Source organism: Esox lucius, chromosome 8 (genome assembly GCF_011004845.1).
Source record: "Esox lucius isolate fEsoLuc1 chromosome 8, fEsoLuc1.pri, whole genome shotgun sequence".
In the NCBI taxonomy this organism is placed as follows: Eukaryota; Metazoa; Chordata; class Actinopteri; order Esociformes; family Esocidae; genus Esox; species Esox lucius.
In genome coordinates this window covers 31,422,559-31,442,911 of record NC_047576.1, presented here as the reverse complement: position 1 = coordinate 31,442,911, position 20,353 = coordinate 31,422,559, and the positions used below count along the sequence as shown (strand labels likewise).

At 40.5% G+C, this 20,353-nt stretch overlaps 1 long non-coding RNA gene across 1 annotated transcript; it reads right to left on the bottom strand.

The window, feature by feature from the left end:
• Positions 1 to 1,765: 1,765 nt before the first annotated feature.
• On the bottom strand, positions 1,766 to 18,059 carry LOC114839611. The gene is made up of 3 exons (XR_003782008.2): positions 17,922 to 18,059; positions 17,727 to 17,813; positions 1,766 to 1,843 (listed from the first exon to the last, which is right to left on the bottom strand). It is a non-coding gene; the product is annotated as an uncharacterized LOC114839611 (long non-coding RNA).
• Positions 18,060 to 20,353: the final 2,294 nt, after the last annotated feature.

Sequence of the window (20,353 nt, the reverse complement as noted above, 5' to 3'; positions counted from 1 at the left end):
GCAAGATTGCAAGGACAGATAACGCACCTATGTAGATTGAAATGCATGTGTGCCTGGCTATTACCCAATACCCTGGGCTCAGCTGGGCGCAAATCATTTAAGCAGCGACATGAAAACACTGGCATTATCAGTGCAACATTTGATACACTTTTGCTGTATTGTGTTTATGTATTATATTTGTCTTTAATGTAGGCTCCTACATAATAAAGTAAAAGACAAACTCAAAGCGATTGTCTGTCCTTTCACTCATTTCATAGAATGCTACTAAAATGCTATTTAACGCAAAGTGTTACGATGCCCAGTGTGAACTGCCTTGTCTGTACCTCTCTATATAGAGATATATTTGTGTAGCCTACCTCATGTCTATGGTATTTATCTTTTTCCACAGCTTTTTCCCACTGTTAATTTCACAAGCACATTAATGAGCTACCAGAAAAATGCAGAGGTCAAAAATAGTCAAGACAAACAATTATATATATAATCAGGAGCCTCATGTTGTGAGTCAGAGCTAGAGGATAGACTCCGCGCCTTGGAGGGACAGATAACGGGATTGGTAACAGCGTTCGGCTAGATTATGTTACACATGGCAACACGGTCATTCACAGACCTGACCGATCACCGCACCTAGAACACAAGGGCTGCGCAGTGCCTCAACTCCCGTCAGGCCAGATGGACCCTGTTCTTCAAGTGCTTCCAGTTCACCCAGACGTACCATGCCGGTACGAAGAACGTCAGGGCAGATGCACTCTCCCACCTACACGACCGGGGGGCAGAACTGCCTAGGGACACGCCCATCCTGCCCCCCTCCTGCATTGTGGGTCCCGTCTCCGGGGACATTGACAAGGACATTCAACGGGCAGGGAGACGGGAACCCCCAGACATAACCTATGTTCCCCCGGTTGGTGACCTGAGCACAAATTACACCAGCGACTGGACACGCAGGCATCACCCGGACCCTGGTGGCGCTCTGTGAGAAGTACTGGTGGCCTGGCATGGGAAGGACTGTGTAGCACTGCATCCTTTCCTGCACAGTGTCCGCTCAGTCAAAGGCACCGCGAATGGCTCTGGCGGGTAAGCTCCACCCCTTACCTGTACCTCAGTGACCCTGGTCCCACCTCTCTGTGACAGACCTGCCACGGTCAGATGGGAACAACAACATCGCCGTGGTGGTGAATTGGTGGATCCACTTCCTTACACTGCCCGGCCTCCCCTCTGCCCTCTAGTTTGCTGAGGTGCTGTTCCAGCAGGTTTTCAGGCTGTATAGACTTCTGGAGCACATCGTCTCCGACCGCAGCCCCCAGTTCATATCTCGAGTATGGAAAGCCTTCATGTCCAGACAGGGGGTTGTTGTCAGCCTCACGTCTGGGTACCACACACAGAGCAACAGGCAGGTGGAGTGCGCCAACCAAGAACTGGGGAGGTTCCTCCGGTCTTACTGCCACGACAGACCAGGAGAGTGTGCCCGTTTTCTCCCCATGTCAGAGTATGCTCAGAACTCAGGAAACTGATAAATATTAAGCAATTCCATCTCTAATTTGCTGTCTATCTCTATTTGTAAAAACCATTGAGTAAAAACTAGTTCAAGAGAATTATTAGTGTTCTACATAAAATGCCATTTGGTTGGAAGCAGCAGGTGCCTATTTCCTACCTGCTACCACAATGTACATCATACCTCAACTATCATGGCTAGGAAAACTTTTTTGTATTTAAGTGAACCTGTAGTATTTGCCAACATGATAATAGTTATAATCTATACTCACTCCCATCCAGTTTTGGTAGAATTCCTCTTCCCTGTCTCATTCGCCCTCATCCACTTTGAGGGCTGTAACCTCCTCAGCAGTCCCTGAATAAAATATTAATGTGAAGATGAATGGCAGAAGGTTGTATGGAGACTATAGCCATATTCATATGTTTGATTACATTTTTATAAGTGAAAATAAACTACAAAGCTAAAGATGCTGTCCCTCTACCAGTAATTACTTAGCTAAAGTTAACTAGCGTCTCCACTGCACTGAACTGAGTAATGCTAGCTAGCTAATTGAAATGTCGGAGGAAATTTACGGATCAGCCATTTCTTAAATAAAATAAGCAAATATTCAGCGACTACAATGCCCATTTCTCGTCATTTTTTTTTTTCTGATGCTGATTTACATGTACTGTTTTCCTGAAATAAAAAAAGTAAAAACTTAGTTGTGAGGATTGTCCGGCTCTCTTGGCACCTTGAAATTACTTCTGGGGTATCAGATGCGTTCTCGCTTGCCAAGTCACCAACCCATGCATCCTTGATAAAAGAGGTCGATCAAGAACACATCTGGGCTTTTTGGGCGTTCTTGACTTGTGTTCTTTGGATTGGAACAGTACTTGGACCATGAAAGATGATGTCAAACGGGTTCACGAGAACATAACAATGGACAAAAACGCAGATTGATAAACAGCCTTAGTTTTTTTGTTGTTTAAATGTAGGCTATTATATGGCTACTTAAAACATATGTCCGGTAGCTGTTCTATATGGCTGGAATTCTCGAATTTTAACGGCCATATTGTCCGTCAAAAAATGTCCAGTGTAAACTGCTGATAATCACCCTATATAACCACATTGGGCTTAACTGACTTTTGGAAGCAATTTCAAATGTTTTTTAAGTAGGCGTAGTCTATACTTCCACGGCTTACATTTAGCATCACGTTTAAACTGTTAGCTAAATTATTTAGTCTGATGTCGAAAGTAATAGCACAATTAGTGTAAAATCTCTGCCTTCCTATTTTGTGGTTGGCCATTTCATCGAGTTAAGCCTATTGAAAAAATATTATGTTTGCAAGGGCAAACAGATAGCTATCTAGTTTAAAAGTTAACACCTTGCACTCTTTGCACTGAGATTTATAACTGGATGCCTTACCACGTACAGAACCAGAAAAGGAACCAGGCAAGCCTAGTTCAGCTGGCCCGCAATTGAAAGTGATGAATGTTGTTGCCCGCAGTGGATTCACCCACATGAGAGACTATGTCTTTAACCACTACACCACAGAACTGCATGCTTATCTTGTGTCGGTATAGCATTTCAAAATGAGATAATTCTGTCACCCATTAACATCACGCAAAGTTTGAGTATGTCGCTAGACACCATTAAGTATTCTGTTAAACTGACTAATGTTTCTTATTAAGTTTACCTCCACCACAAATAGCATCTGTGAACTGTATGGCTTTTGCCACTGGAAATATTTACAGCTTATTAGCTATTCATGAGTGATCTTGATACTGTAACGTTCAATATAGGTGATGATAACTGACATTTTCGTCAAGGGAAAAGACAGCAATGTTTTTGTCAATTCTGAACAAATCCTAATATCCACCAGAACTTATTTTAGGCTTCCTATAGCATAGCTACTGACGGTTGTAGCCAGGGAAGCTTTTGTCCATGCTGAACAAATCCTAAGGCATAATAACTGTGACAGGAGTTGAACGTAAGACCTTTTGTTCCATAGTCTGCATCTCTAACCACTATGCTATATAACAAGGGTTAGTCAGGCACTCATTCACTCACCAAGAGACATTCACTCTTCTAAGCCAGCTCCGCTTACACGGCCCAGCAAAAAGGTGAAGGCATTCCTCTATAAACTGACATTTATTATAAAAAAGTATATAGTAGCTAACGTTCCCCTATTATCAGCCATTTTTCAGTATTATTTCTTCTTCACCAGAAGGCGTAAAAGTTAGCTAGAAATTTCTAGTAAACACTTAAGAGAAAACTGATCATTCATTTGTAACACAAATGAAAAGGAAATAATACATTATTTAACAAAATAGTAAGGTGGCTGATAACACGGGACGGTGGCCGATAATAGGGGGTCGTATTTTTTTGCCACGTCGCTGACCAACTATTTCCTCAGAAATGTTTATTTATTAGGTGTATTGTTCCAATAAAAGGAGGAGTCAGAGGCAGCATCAAACAACACACAGGCAAGGGTCAAAACTGGGAATCAAGTTGAGCAGCCAACAGGAAAAATCACAGGGTTGGTGATTTTGGTCGAACACACCGTAAAATGGTCGAACACACCGTAAAATCAGAAGAAGAAATCGCTAGAAGAACTAGAATAAAGGCTCAGTAATGAATGGCGAAAGACAAACAATACCTCATGATGACACTAACGAAACAAACTGAATAGATTGGATGCTTAACATGACACAGGTGCAAACCATAATACAGTTAGATTAAAAAACAAAAGACAAAAACCACACAAAACATGCTACATGCAAAAACAGAAGCAAAAAACTAAAAGGAACCAAACAGAACATCACAGTTACACTCAATACATTCATAATTCATCTTATACAAGGGCCTGTTTACTGTATATGCAGTTTATTTATTTTTAAACATATATATCATTACTGACTTATGAGCTGTACACAAACTGCAATTAATATTCTACGTAATTGAATATTTATTTATGTACAAAGATTTTAGGCAAGGCACATACAAACTGTGGATGGGCAAGACTTCGTTCAGGTTTATTTTCTCTTTCTTTGTCTGAAAGAATGCCTGCTATTTTATTCAGAAATATGTACGTCTTTCAGGCTCTGGCAGACATATTTACGTCACGCATGTGGTCTTGTACATTCAAATGCATTCAATTAGATCCAGTTACTTAAGAAGAATGCAAGTTATGCTTTATCATACTGATTTGTTGTAATCTTATTATGTACATATAAAAGTTTCAAAACATGTCTATTGAAATAAAATAAAAAATATTTGGTTGTGTAAAATTCATTACATAAACTAATTATTTCGAGTGTGTAAAAGATTCATTACCTAAACTAATTATTTCGAGTTTGTAAAAAATTCATGACCTAAACTAATTATTTCGAGTGTGTAAAAGATTATTTCAGTTTTTTTCTACATATATCCCTGTCCCTATCCCTGTAAAAATCACTACGGTTGTGTTTTAAGCAGCTCTCAGTCTTGAGGCCATGATTGTTCATTAAAGGTAAGGTATATAAATGTTTAATACTAAACAGGCCTTTGACATTAAAAAGCAGTTTTGATCCACATTTGGTATTCTACAGCAAAAGCACAATTTGTCTGATGTTCACCTGAGATAAAGGTTAGTGTTAATTTGCCTACATACATTCAGGAAAATAACAAATTCTTATTGATTTCTAGTATCCATTGATGTTTACTACAATATTGAAAGTGTCTTACCATTTCAAAAACTCTTCAAATATTTAAGTTTTTATATGGTCAAATCATAAATAGGACACACAATGTAAAACACACAACGATAAGATTACTTGCAATCACCTCCTGAATAATGCAAACAGTGGGGCTCCTGAACACAGCTGATTAAGGCCTGAAATAGAGTGTATTGTCGAACCAAATACCAAGATAATTGTAGGTATCAACACAATTCAAAGTAATTTAATATTTGTTCAGCTGGCAGGTAGAGGCAAGGTCAAGGAAGGTATAGCTCATGTTATAGCTATGTTGAAGTTTGGTTAGCACAGAGATCAATTGCAGACAAGGTAGATGAGGGAGTCACTAGTGGAAAGTGCAACTTTATCGGCATGTACAGAAAATAAGGGTGGAGGAAGAATCTTACCGCAAAGGTTGGAAACAGCAAGTGATTTAGACACAGTGGTGTTTTTATATGTAAAAAATAGCTCTGGCCATGCCCAGGTGTTACAGCCGGGGCATTAGGTGCAGATAAGTAATTTTGAAAGTTAATTGCTGCTGATAATTCATCTCTAGAAATACAAATGTATGTATTATTAGTTAGCCCAATAATAGGCTACCTTAAATTAGCACCAGAATAAGACGATTATTAACCTGCTGTGGGTATTATGTCTTTAAGTCACCTTCATTACACCTGTGCATTTCATGAGTTTCTTAATGAAAGCAAACATAATGACAGCTTTAAGGCATGCCAGACCATGTAAAGTGATTGGTACTGGATCAATATTGAGGAACAACATTCTTTCCCACTTCGTTTTAACTCCATGATTAATGCTTACTTCACTGGTAAGACAATTTATATTTTCAATGATCACTACAAAGTTCAAACTAATTATTTACAGATTCACTTGATCTACTATTTATTTGTCTATTTAAAAATAAATGAATATATTTTTGGGTAGTGGGAAGTTATCATTAAGCGCTCTGGGGAGAGTGATGAGTGGAATGAGTTGAACTCTGCTCACGAAGGTATTGCTTATATGAGCAGAGTTAATATTGCTTACTGAAGTATTACTTACTAAACTTCTATTTAGATTATTACATTTGTGTATTACATCTATTTATTTATTGCATATGACTGTAGTGTTTAGAGTCTGAATGTGAAATAACTACTTACAGAACTGTAAAGGACCCAAAAGCCACTCACAAGCATAATATCCCGGGTCCTGCTGTACCTGCGTGAAGTTAGCCCCCGACCCAACGCAAAACCTCGGCAAAATAGGGTCAATTGTTTGTGCTGTTCATATTTTCGTTTGTGCTGCTACATTTTATAGATATTAAATAATATTTCATAGGTCATTCTGAGGTCACTCAGCCCCCCAACATCCTCCGACATCAACAAAATTGTTTTGTTTGTTTGTTTCTTCGTTTGTGCGGGTGTTACGAAGAATTCAGTGACCATGCGAATTCAGTGTGCTTGTCGAAAGTGCGCATGCGCCGCTATCTAAAATTCCGTTCTGTCAGCAGGAGCATATGATATCTCGTGCACTTGTTGCTTCTCGCTCCCGACTATAGCTGTTTCTCAAGGTCAAGGATCCTTCCTTGACATTGAGAAACAGCTACTGACTTCCTTCCAAAAAGGGTTCCAGAAAGAATCTGGTTAATTCAACTTGTTCGCTTTGTAATATAAGCTTGTGGTATTTGCGATACATGGACTTTTTTACAACAGCCGCAAAAAGGAAATATATTCTGTTGGTTAACATACGTGTAAGTATGCTAGCTTTAGCTATCACAGCAAGTCAAAGCAACTGGTGATCTAACGTTAGCCAGCTAATACAATTTGTTTCACTGTTCTCTGTATTTACAAGCTACCCGTATAGAACATTTTAAATCTATTATCTGAATACATTGTATGGCAAAATTTTGCAATTGACCGCTTAAAAATTATTGAATGTATTGAATGTTGTGTTGGTGGTGTTTTTGCAGGAGCAAGAATACTGTACCTTTGTAACTTTGATTAAATGTATTTCAACACCTTAATGATGTATTTCAACATTAAAATGTCAGTAATGATGTACATTTTCAAGGTGTTGGTTGCAACAAGTCATCATTTTGGACTGTGAACATTAATTATTTTATGCAGTATGCTTAGCATGTTCGCCTCAAGGAATACCCGTTTTTGTACTTCTGTGCTGCAAATATGGATGGAGTTAGATGTGTATATATATATATATATATATATATATATATATATTTTTTTTTTTTACACATTTCAGAATAAAAGATATGGAATAACGTCGTTAAGCCTGTAGTCCAGTTTAGACTAAATCTTTAGCAGCTCCCAGGCACTGGCATAATCTCTGTCCCTTTGGCAATCAAAATATATAGTACCTACATTTTCCTGAAATCACACTCTTATTGATTCTCTACTTTACCAACACATTCAATGACTTTAGTTCAATCTGGACTATATTTTCATGATTTAAAGTGGGGGACACCATTTATATCAAGCACCAGCGAAATCTGTGTCCCTTGGTCAATCAAAATATATAGCATCTACATTTTCCCAAACTCTCACAGCTATTGATTATGTACTTAACCAACACATTCAATGGGTTTAATTCAATCTGGAGTATATTTTCATTCATTAAAGAGGGGGACACCATTTCCGCCAGGTACCGTCGAAATCTGTTTCCCTTTGTCCCAATGACTTCAATTCGACCCTCCGTCGGCTCTCCTGGCTCCTGACCCTCCGCCGTCTCTCCCGGCTCCTGATCCTCCGCTGGCTCTCCCGGCTCCTGATCCTCCGCCGGCTCTCCCGGCTCCTGATCCTCCGCCAGCTCTCCCGGCTACTGATCCTCCGCCGGCTCTGCCTCCCCGGCCTGTCCCGACGGCTCCACCGCCCTGGTTAGTCTCGGCTGTTCTGCCCCCTCGGCGGGTTCTGCGCTGCCCCGCCCCCCCATCCCTTGGGCTGTGGTTCGTCTTTGCCCATCCGGTGACCGGGCCTTTGGGGGGGGTACTGTCACGGTTAGGTGAGCAGCAGCGCCACCGTTCCGTGCACCTTCAGTTTCCCATATCACACAAAAAGGTCTAATATATAAAACGCTGCATCAGCACAAAATACACATTTAACAGCAAAAACGAAGCGCAAACAAATATCACTATTTTGGTTGAATTTGGAGCATGTTGGGGGCCTGAGTGATGTCATCGCCTATAATAACATTTCTGATATTAAAAATACAGATGATGCACAAACAAAAATTTCTACAGCACAAAGCACAAAAGAATGAGCCTATTGGCTATCGCCGTGATTCGCTGGCTCTCGTTGGAAATGAATGAGAGTGTGCCTCTTTGTAGCTGTAGCGAGCAGACAGTGTATACGTAGTGCAATCGTGGAACGAGCAAAAGCTGCACACTGGGGCAGCAACTCCAGCATAGGCCTATGTGTTTAATATGCAATGGGACAACATTTATTCATGTCCATACATTTAAATGTCTTCTAAGTAGAAATGTGCGAGCTCAAGCATATTCCTTTCTCCATCAGGGAGCTCAAACTGCTTTGGGTTGAGCACAGAGCACAATCTTGCTATTTCTCTAAAGTCAGCAAATCGATTCTCAAACTGCACAACAACCACGTCAAGAATGTAATAGTATACATCCATTTATACATCCGCACCTTCTGCTTTCCGGAATGGAGTCATCTTGTGGGTCCTCGTATTGAAATATCTTTCTTTTCTGCACTTTATTTTCCGCAAATTCAGTGGGAGCGTTGTTCTGTCAGGACATCTCTTTCGCGGTGTTCTCCATCTGGTTATACGCCTCATCGTTGCGATTATGTCGGATCTGAGCCATGCAGCTGTCAATGAGATCCACTACAGTGTTTACATCTATCAAATTATTTTGCAGATAGTTCGATAAAATGTACGTTTTCTTTAGTAAACTGTTCCAAAACACCAACATACATATAAACTCCAAGGTGCTCATCGGCTTACTTCCATTGTCTTTGCCGTAGTATTGTTACGGTGTTTTATCCCGCGCAGGGGCTTCAAGATTAGCAGAAAGACTTTGTACAACTGCTTCTGTGGCCTTTTTCCTGGAGGCCCACCATGTATTAGATAGGCTCTTCAGCGTTAGAACCGTTCTCTCTAACTGCATATTTCCCTGTTCCTCCCCAAGTATTTTAAACCTTGGAAGGCTAGAAGTCAGAAAACAGTACAGGGTCTCAAGTGTACACAAGAAGCATGCAGCATCCATAAGAATTAAATTGAGGTTGTGTGCACAGCAGTGCACATAGAAAGCTTTGTGTGAACAGTTTTTTTTTACTCTGGCTTGTAGTGCCGTTAAATGTCCAGACATGGTCCTTGCCCCATCATAGGCTTGCCCTCTCATTCAGGCCAAGGTCGTTGCTGAGAGCTTTTATCAACAGATCATAAAATCAATCAATTTCAATCAATCAATTTTATTTATAAAGCCCTTTTTACAACAGCAGTTGTCACAAAGTGCTTTTACAGAAACACCCAGCTTTAAACCCCAAGGAGAAAACAGTAGTGTTGAATTTCTTTAGGAAGAAACCTAGAGAGGACCCAGGCTCAGAGGGGTGACCAGTGATTGATTGATTGATTGCAGAGGTCAAACCAGGGGCTAATCGCACCTCTTCTCTTCCTAACGACAATGTTCTTTTTCAGGAGACCAGCTGTAAAAGGTGTATTGCGCCATGATACCATCCATCAAACTACCACCATGTTATAGGTCTAAAAAACAGATCTGTTGGCAGACCTTAGCTGAACTCTTAATGTAAATTGCCTCTAAATGTCAATCTCTCTTGACCTGTTGGTGGTTGATTACATCTTGGATCAACGCCATTCCCCTGAATGTCATGGCTGTCATGGATGAGATCATTTTGGTGCAAATAGATTTCCAGACTGTTCCCAGTGCATGTTGAACTCCGGCAGGGCTGCCCTTTGTCGCCGGTTCTTTTTGTAATTTTTATGGACAGAATGTATAGGCGCAGCCAGGGGCCAGAGGGTGTCAGGTTTGGGGACCACACGATTTCGTCACTGCTTTTTGCGGAAGATGTTGTCGTGTTGGCCCCTTCAGGTTGGTGGAGAGTTCTTGCCTCATGTGGAGGAGTTTAAGTATCTAGGGGTCTTGTTCACGAGTGAGGGAAGGATGGAACGGGAGATTGACAGACGGATCGGTGCAGCTTCTGCAGTAATGCGGTCGATGTATCGGTCTGTTGTGGTGAAGATCCCTTAGAGCTCGGTCACCCGGGAGGAGCTCAGAGTAGAGCCGCTGCTCCTCCACATCAAGAGGGGTCAGCTGAGGTGGCTTGGGCATCTGTTCCGGATGCCTCCTGGACGCCTTCCTGGGAAGGTGTTCCGGGCCCGTCCCACCGGGAGGAGACCCCGGGGAAGACCTAGGACAAGCTGGAGGGACTATGTCTCCCGGCTGGCCTGGGAACGCCACGGTGTCCCCCCGGAAGAGCTAGAGGAAGTGTCTAGGGAGAGGGAAGTCTCGGCATCTCTGCTTAGACTGCTGCCCCCGTGACCCGGCCCCAGATAAGCGGAAGAAGATGAATGAATGAATGAATGGATTTCCACTCTGAAATGTTCAGGGTGCTCTGATGGGTGGAGTTACACAATGGATGGTGATCCAGCACCCACAACTGTAATATTGTAACCAATAGGCATGGCCCCTGAGAGGTTCAACTTCTAGGCAAGAGGCTTGCCCTTAAGTGGAGGTATTTTAGGAAACATTTGGATATGTCTATGGTGCAGATTTTTGAAGAATGGATTGAGGTACTACACATTGTTGACCATGCGCAATCAACGCACATGAAGAGCAGAGCTGAGTGCAAGGTCGAGCTGGGATTATCACCTGGTTATCAGGGCTTTCAATTGTGCCACTCATTCAATCTCTCATTGGCCTTGAAATGCAAGAATGTAATGTTATTTCAGGCGTTCATTTGGTGAGAAACTGTAGCCCATGGTGTGTCATATCTTATTCCTTCTTGACTCTGCTTACATAGCCAGGCCAGTTTCAGATTTTATTTCTCACTATTATTCTTTCCAGGTTGGAAAAAATATGAAAAGATTGAAAAAAGATTAGCATTGACATTCCTGTGTGAGCAGCTATTCAGTGTATCTGCCAAATTACTTTGAGGGAGATTAGTTATCAGTTTACAAAATTGGTCTGAAATGTGGTTGAAAGTTCATACTTGCTGAACATTGTGGCAGAATAAATGTTTTGCATTTGACAAAAACTTTTGTTTGACTGATACTGGGTATATTTGTCCAGTTTATATATTATTCTAACAATGTTATTGGATGGAACTTCGAAACTAAATGATAATGGGAAAATACTATAATAGGTCAAATGTGTGAGTACTTTAACTAGGTTAATCCATAAAAAAAAAAATGCTTAATTTGTGTGATTGAATTACATTTATTGGATCCGTTCTGGATGACATACCTACAGCCATTATTTTATGAGTGCAGTAAGGTGATACAGGCTTTTATGCACAGACCCTTAAGTGCCATTTAGTTCATTCTAACAGTCTCTTCCAATAACTCGAAATGATAGCTATGTTAAGCATGGAAATAATAGTTGGCCCTTTCCATGTTATGCCAAGTGAGCTGTGGAAAACTGTGGTGTCAATTAAGGGAAATATCTTGATGTAGCAGATGTAGGTTTATATACAGTAGAGGCAAGTAGTTGTTTATTTTATTGCCAGTGCCTAATTTATAAAAGTCAACAACCTTTTGTCTCATTTATTTTTGTGTTCTGACCTTTATTGATAAATTACTAAAATTGATCAGCATGTTAACTCAGGTTGCTCATGTAAATTCTGGTCTCTAGTACCATTTAGAAAAATGTCAAGATATGTTATACAACATCAACCTGTCATTGCACTATTCCAAACACATGGTGGGGCTAGAAAGCTAATAATGCTTTTGGGATTTATCTTGATAATGCTGTTCTCCAGCTTCTTGCATTTTTTTGAAGACCTTTCCTGAATAGTTGGAGAGAAAATAAATAGTTCAGATTTTCTCGTTTCAAAACATGCTGGTTTTTAGTATAACCTAATAAATAGACATGTTTATTCACACATGTTTTTTTTTTCAACATCTATAATTAAAATGTTACCTAAGTATATTTTGAGTGAATTATTTTGCTTCTCTACTTTTTGTAAAGCCATCCGCTAAAGCATGCAGATCATGTTGGCACTGGCTTGAAAAAGCTTTCCCCGTTTGGAGCCCAGAAAACAGATTTTTGGAACCAGCATTCCTCTGAACAAAATGACAACTCTCACCCACAAAGCATTGTAACTGCCTGACACGAGTGTCAAGTCCCTTGTGAAAGCTAATCTCTAATTGACTAGCCATTTCACACCCCTTACATACTGTATAACCCAGTGAAATGGGAAGTGACTGATGACCACTTAGAGGGGAAAAATAAATTTCAGTGGGAAGATGCCTCTGTTAGATTTAGATCATAAGCATAGGGGTGCCAATAAATGTGATGTCTTTTAGAAAAATAAGTATTTTGACAGTGACACAAGTGTTGTTGTTTTGGTGCTGTACTCCAGCAAATTGCATTTAATACAATCAGTAAGAGGTTTAAGGACTGACCATGAAACCATGAAACATGTATTAAAATGTTCCCAGCATGCTCTAATTCAGGCTGATAATTTGGAATTGTTTTATTGTCCTTTTTGCATGTAAATTGACTGATTAATTTATATTAGTTACACAATGATCAAACACATACAGTTTTCTGAAGTAATCCAATCATGTAGTACTTTTGCATCCTTTATTAACATTATTGTTTTAATTACATAATATTAAAATGTCACATTCAAAACTAAAGCTGGATTCCAGTGTAAATTACCCACCCATTTGCAGGCAGTGCTTTGCTAATATGACTGCACTTTTGGTTAGGTTCACTGGCCTTTCATCTCAGTAGATGCTGTGATTCTTTTAGAAATTACTAGGAAATCTTGGATATGTAATGTATTTAGCGTATAACATTTAGCAACTCACATGAAATAAAAATGATAGAAAATGAATGAATTCACTAACCATGTCTCTATCGTAAACAATTAGTCTTGGGCGGTAACTCTAGAATTCACTTGAAAGTGTGGCTTTTGAACTTTATTTTAAGCTAATACAACTGTTTTAGGGTTAGACCTAGAACAAACTGTACCCCGTTAAACCTAATTGGTTTGAGTAATGACTACAAAAAATTATTTACGAAAAGTAACTAGCAGTAATGAACTATTTAACTTTTCATTTTATGAATTTGTAAAAATGTATCCAAACTTATTGCCTTACATTTTTTTGGATCCATTTTCCAGTGTAGGAATTTAAGCCCTTATATTACATATTGGTGACCAAAAATAAGTGGACAAAAATCTTAAAGTCATCATATTTGGTCCTTTGCATTAGATGACAAGTCCACACCTACCTCCGGGAAAGCTTTACTGATCTGTTGGACAGGTCTTAGTTGTTTTTCCTTTATTATGGTGAGAACCAAACAGTTGATTTTGACACGCCTAATATTTTGTATATGTCTCTGATTTATCTAAATCATGAAGGCCAGCTTGACTTGAATTGACACTTTAGTGTCAGACACCAGATACCGACTCCAAAAATGCAAAGCATAGAATCAAGCTCTCTTGATGTGCATCCAATGATACTAAAAGGCCCTGTCCACTAGGCATGTTGGCTTGGGTGTGTGTTTTTTCAAAAAGATTTGTTGTTTTGCAATCAACAAAGGAAGTTTACATTGATAAGCTTTTATAGCTGGCTGTAGTATGTTGTCAATCCAATTGAAATGCCTAGTGGACAGGACCCGTAACAAATGCACCTACTTGATAAAGACATCTGTAATGACATCTGTGTAAATACTTTTGGTAACCTAAAAATATGGATGATATTACCTTCAAATCTATACTTCAACCTGATCCTCTTGTATAATTAAAAATTCAATGTGCAGAGCCTAAACAACAACACTAGTGTCAATGTCCAAATACGTATTGACTGCATTGCATATCTTGATTAATAATTAGTTTTTTCTATTTACCACAAATAAAGTTTCTCTAATATTTTGAATGTAACATCAAGCTGATAAACAAAAAAGATATACAGTTGTGCTCTAATGTTTTCATACCCTTGGAGAATTGGTAAGATGTGAGTGAGCAGGCAAAACATGTCTTTCATTTCTTATGGGATTCAACTGTAGGTCATAATAGAATGTCACAATCATAAAACAAAACGTCAACAAAGTTACCCCTGTTCAAAAGTCTGCATATCCTTAGTTCTTAATACTGTGTATTGCCCCTTTTCGCATCAATGACAGCGTGCAGTCTGTAGTAATAGTTGTCTATGAGGCCCTGAATTCTTGCTGGTGGTATAGCTGCCCATTCGTCTTGGTAAAATGCCTCCAAGTCACACAAAGTCTTTGGTCGTCTTGCATGAACTCACATTTGAGATCTCCCCAGAGTGGCTCGATGATATTAAGGTCAGGAGACTGTGATTGCCGATCCAGAACCTTCACCTTTTTCTGCTGTAACCATTGGAGGGTCAACTTGGCCTTGTGCTTAGAAACTTGGCCTTGTGCTAGAAAGTCCAAGAGCGTCCCATGCTCAGCTTTCGTGCAGAAGAATGCAAATTGTCTGCCAGTATTTTCTGATAAAATGCTGCATTCATCTTTCCATAAATTTTCACAAGATTTCACGTGCCTTTAGAGCTCTCACCCCCCCAAAACATCAATGAGCCACCACCATGCTTCACAGTGGGGATGGTATTCTGTTCTGTATTCTCCAAACAAAGCGCTTATGGTGGTGATCATAAAGCTCTATTTTGGTCTCGTCACTCCAAATTACAGTGTGCCAGAAGCTGTGAGGCATGTGAAGTCATTGTCGGGCATATTGTAACTGGGTTTTTTGTGGCATTGGCACAGTAAAGGCTTATTTCTGGCAACTTGACCATGCAGCTTATTTTTGTTCAAGTTTTATCATATTGTGCTCCTTCAAACAACTACACCATCTTTCTCCTGAGGTTACCTGTGGGTTTTTCTCTGTATCCCAAACAATTCTTCTGGCAGTTTTGGCTGAAATCTTTCTTGGACTACCTGACCATAGCTTGGTACCAAGAGATCCCCGAATGTTCATCATCATCTTCATCTTCCGCTTAACCGGGGCCGGGTCATTGGGGCAGCAGTCTAAGAAGAGATGCCGAGACTTCCCTCTCCCTAGACACTTCCTCTAGCTCCTCCGAGGGGACACCAAGGCGTTCCCAGGCCAGCCGGGAGACATAGTCCCTCCAGCTTGTCCTAGGTCTTCCCCAGGGTCTCCTCCCGGTAGGACGGGCCCGGGAAGGCGTCCAGGAGGCATCCAGAAAAGATGCCCAAGCCACCTCAGCTGACCCCTCTCGATGTGGAGGAGCAGCGGCTCTACCCTGAGCTCCTCCCGGGTGACCGAGCTCTAAGGGATCTTCACCACGACAGACCGATACATCGACCGCATTACTGCAGAAGCTTCACCGATCCGTCTGTCAATCTCCTGATCCATCCTTCCCTCACTCGTGAACAAGACCCCTAGATACTTAAACTCCTCTACTTGAGGCAGGCACTTTCCACCAACCTGAAGTTGGCAAGCCACCCTTTTCCGATTGAGGACAATGGCCTCGGATTTGGAGGTACTGATTCTCATCCCCACTCCTTCACACTCGGCTGCAAACCATCCCAGTGCATGCTGAAGGTCCTGGTTTGAGGGGGCCAACACGACAACATCATCCGCAAAGAGCAGAGACGAAATCGTGTGGTCCCCAAACCTGACACCCTCCGGCCCCTGGCTGCGCCTAGAAATTCTGTCCATAAAAATTACGAACAGAACCGGCGACAAAGGGCAGCCCTGCCGGAGTCCAACATGCCCTGGGAACAGGTCTGACTTACTGCCGGCAATGCGGACCAAGCTCCTGCTTCGGTCGTACAGGGACCTGACAGCCCTTAGCAAAGGACCCAGGACCCCATATTCCCGAAGCACTCTCCACAGGATGCCACAAGGGACACAGTCGAATGCCTTCTCCAAATCCACAAAACACATGTGGATTGGTTGGGCAAACTCCCATGAACCCTCCAACACCCCGTAGAGGGTATAGAGCTGGTCCAGTGTTCCATGGCCCGGACGAAAACCACACCGTTCCTCCTGAATCCGAGGTTCTACTATCGGCCGTATTCTCCTCTCCCGAATTTTCCACTTCTAAATAAGTGACTGAACAGTCCTGACTGGCATTTGCATGGCTTTAAATATACATTTTTTATAAACTTTATTACCTTGTTATAAAGTTCCATTACCTTGTTCTTTTCTGCTCCCCATGGTTCAGTATCTAGCCTGCTCAGTGCATCCGTAGTGAGAGCTACCAAACCGACTATTCATTCACAGACACTAATTGCAATTTAAAAAGCCACGGGTGTAGGAAATTCACCTTGAATTGCCATTTTCACCTGCGTGTGTGTTAGAAATCGGCGGTTTCGTATAGTGGTCAAATAATGTAGAACCTGTATCAAATCGGGGGAGAAGTTCGCTCACGTTTATTGGAAAATTGCAGCACAGATGTCATACGGTGAACGTTCCATTATCTTCTCATTGTAATGTTGGTTACCAGCAGGGCCGGATTGGGACTCATTTTCAGCCCTGGAGTTTCATGCCTTAGACCGCCCCACTTTAGTTCACTACTGACTATATTAAAATAATGTAATTAAAACCTCAGAATATAAGTCTGCAATAGGCGCACTGTTCTCTACAGCCTTGTAATTCATTGTATTTTTGAAAAATATTTCCAATTCAGTGCAAAAACAGTAGCCTAAGTTTTGCTTCACAGTGAAGATTTATTAGAACAGTAAATAACAGGACAGTATCAGAATCTATTTTCTTTAAGAATTAGTATTCAAAAATATACAAACATTGAAATGAATAAAAAAATCTAACAAAAACAAATATATAAAACAAAATAAAAAATAAAGATTAAAATAAAATGTATTGCACTAATGACAGTATCATCTCTTTTTCAAGGAAACAGCTGCTTTACAACTTCAAATATTTTTCACAAATATGAGAACATTAGTTAAATAATTAAACAAGTATTGTACTGTTATCTGACTTTCACAGTATAACTTTCTAATGATTGTTACATCTCTTTTTCCTCTGCATAAGTTTAGCTTCAATGAAACATGGACAACCCTAAAACATTAATAAACGCCTGAGCAGAGCACTGGTCTCTGCAACTTTATCTATCACAGTGTCATTGTCCAAAGACATGAGAATTTCTTTCTCAGTGCACATCAGCATGAATGCCTCAAAGTTCTTCTGGGTTAAAGTGCTCCTGAGCCTGTTTTTTATGAATTTCACCACAAATATCCCGTTTTTACAAAGCTTTCAAATCAAGTCAAGTCAGTTTCATTAATGTATTGCTGAATCATCAGGTATCATTAATTATCTCAGGGCATTTTTCATTGAGCAGGGCTCTTCATTACTATTCTTCTGAATGACAATCCTACCTGTACCTGCCCATTCTGGTGTGTTGGGCTCATGACTGCTTGGTAACGTTACTGCGCCAGGGCCTTGAGGCGGCTGCTGCTGAAGAGCTACAAGAAAACGTTTGATACATGAACGGTGGTTTGCAGACAACGTTGTTTTACACGGTCGCTAGCATCTTGCACTGCTCCTAACTACCTTAACGTTAGCTTACTTACCGGCCTCGTCGTCTTCATTAGTTATTTTTAGGAAAAATGTGCTCAGCTTAGGACATTTGGCCGCATCAGTTTCCAAAGCTTTCTTTTTTTTTATTCTTGCCTTTTCAGCGCCGCCTTTGCGCTTCCTGTCCATTTTTATCAGACTTTTTTATTGTGAGCAACTTGCAAGGTGCCGTGTCGGGGGCGGGGCCAGGGAGTCAAAAGATAATCACGTCATCATTAACCTGCAGGCTGCCTGCAGGTAAAATAATAAATAAAAAGAGTGGGGCTGCTGTAAAATAATAAATAAAAAGAGTGGGGCTGCTGTAAAATATTTTCAACCCATATATTTCAACCCAGTGCCATGACAACAACGGCCCTCACGGCCAAAAAAACAGACCGGCCCACCGGGAATTTTCCCGGTGCTCCCGATTAGCCAATCCGGGCCTGGTTACCAGCTAGCCTATACATTAAGGGCGTTTCTAACTAAGACCATGTCTTAGAAGTCAACCCCCCATGCCATATGACCATCGTAAACATTCCTACAGAGAGATAAACAGAGAGGTTTCTGTTAGAGAGATAATCTAAACAGAGAGGTTTCTGTTGTTCTCATTATCTAGGCACATGCACTTTCAATGAAACATTCATTCATATGGTAATTGTTAATGCTCAGATTCCACCTTGTGTGTCTGTGACAGGGCCAAACATTCAAGGGTATGTAAACTTTTGATCAGGGCCATTACTTTTTATTTGCATGATCAATCATATTTTAAAAACTGTAGGTTTTTATGCTTAGTTATACCATAGTGTCAAATAATTCTGGAGAATGCTGTGTAAATTGCATTCCCCAGGGAAGACACACACCCTGCATAAAGAAGGAATGAGAGTGAAAGGGGGAACTCCTTCCGGGGCTTACAAGTGCAGAATACATGCATGTTTAAAGTAGTATAGCAGCAGTAGCCCTGGCATAGCTGAGTGGTATCCTGCTCTTATTGTGTTGATTAAAGAAGGGAAGGGAGGGATTATCAGGCTAGAGATGGAAGCATCAAAGGGTTTTAAGAGAATGACCCTCTTGAACATTTCAGTTAGGCTGCAGGGCTCTGAAGATAGCCCAGCATGGCCACTGGTTGTGAATGCTAAGCACAGAACAGCTCATTTAGAATGGTAAGATACAGATACAGTAGTTCTGTATTTCTGTCTTGTTTTTTGGTCCATGCAATATGACAGCACTATGGAAAATGTGATTGCTCCACATGGATATGACTTAGTTTTTCAGCCTGTCACCTTCAAAACATTGTTAAAAGACTGCTTGGGCTTGTTGCCTTTCTCCTTTTATCATTCTTGAGAATATTTTCAGAGAGAAAATATAAACGTCAGCATTGTGTTTATCGTGGGGTTTTTTGTGCTGGTACAACAAGCTAGTCAGTTGGTTGTCAATCAGCTAAAGGCTGGTTTAGTTGGTCAACCATTTTGGTCATTAGGGCTGTAATGGTACATGTATTCATTACTGTATCCTAGGGTACGGGATGCTCGAGGCATCACACGTGAACCAGAATATATATATATATTTTTATAGTAAACTATACTATGTTTAATGCCTTTTAAATGGGACATTTTGTTTGGACTGACTCTCCATGCATGCAATTCTCTCACTCAGGTTGACCTAGCACAAGTTCAGCCGGTTAAATTAACCCCTCTGAATAAACCTAATTGATAGAAAATCCTTTAGTGTTACTACTTTCTTTATGAACCTTTCTTAGAGAACGTCAAATTAACAGCTGTTGGACGGAGAGTAGGTTACTGAGCTGGAACCCAGCGGTTGTGGTAGAACTCCGCTGGCAGCCATTCAAATGAATGAAACAATTGTTCAATTGAACGATAAAACTGAACGAGTCAATCATTCACAAGTATTTTTTACTTAGGTAGATGCAGTGGGTACGTTTGTACTTGTTTTCTTTGTTTTTTTTCATGACATCAGTAATCAACTAACTATATTAATTATTGCAGTATGCATTAAATTATCAGTAATATACATGTCTGTATGATGTTCCTGCCTTGATCTATTTTTCTCTGTGAATGTACATAGACGTTGATCGGAGAACTGAGCAGGACCAGGTATGAAGCAAGTGACTGTTGTAGAAATCTGCTGTTAAAGATTTGAATAAACAATACAATTGAAAGAGTCACTAAAAAGATTTGTTTGAACGAACAAATCGTTCGCAAACTGCACGTAGCTAATAGCTGTAGATTTGTGTCAGTGATTACTCTGGTTGAGAATAGAGGGTTTCACATCTTACTAGGGTGCTTGAGACACATTACGAACCATCTACTACCAGTTAGCCTACAGGTAGTAGGCTTCCCAGCTTGTAAGACTGTAAACCATTGTCTATACCATATTTACAGTTAGGTCCGGAAAAAATTGCACACTGGCACAAGTTTTGTTATTTTTTCTG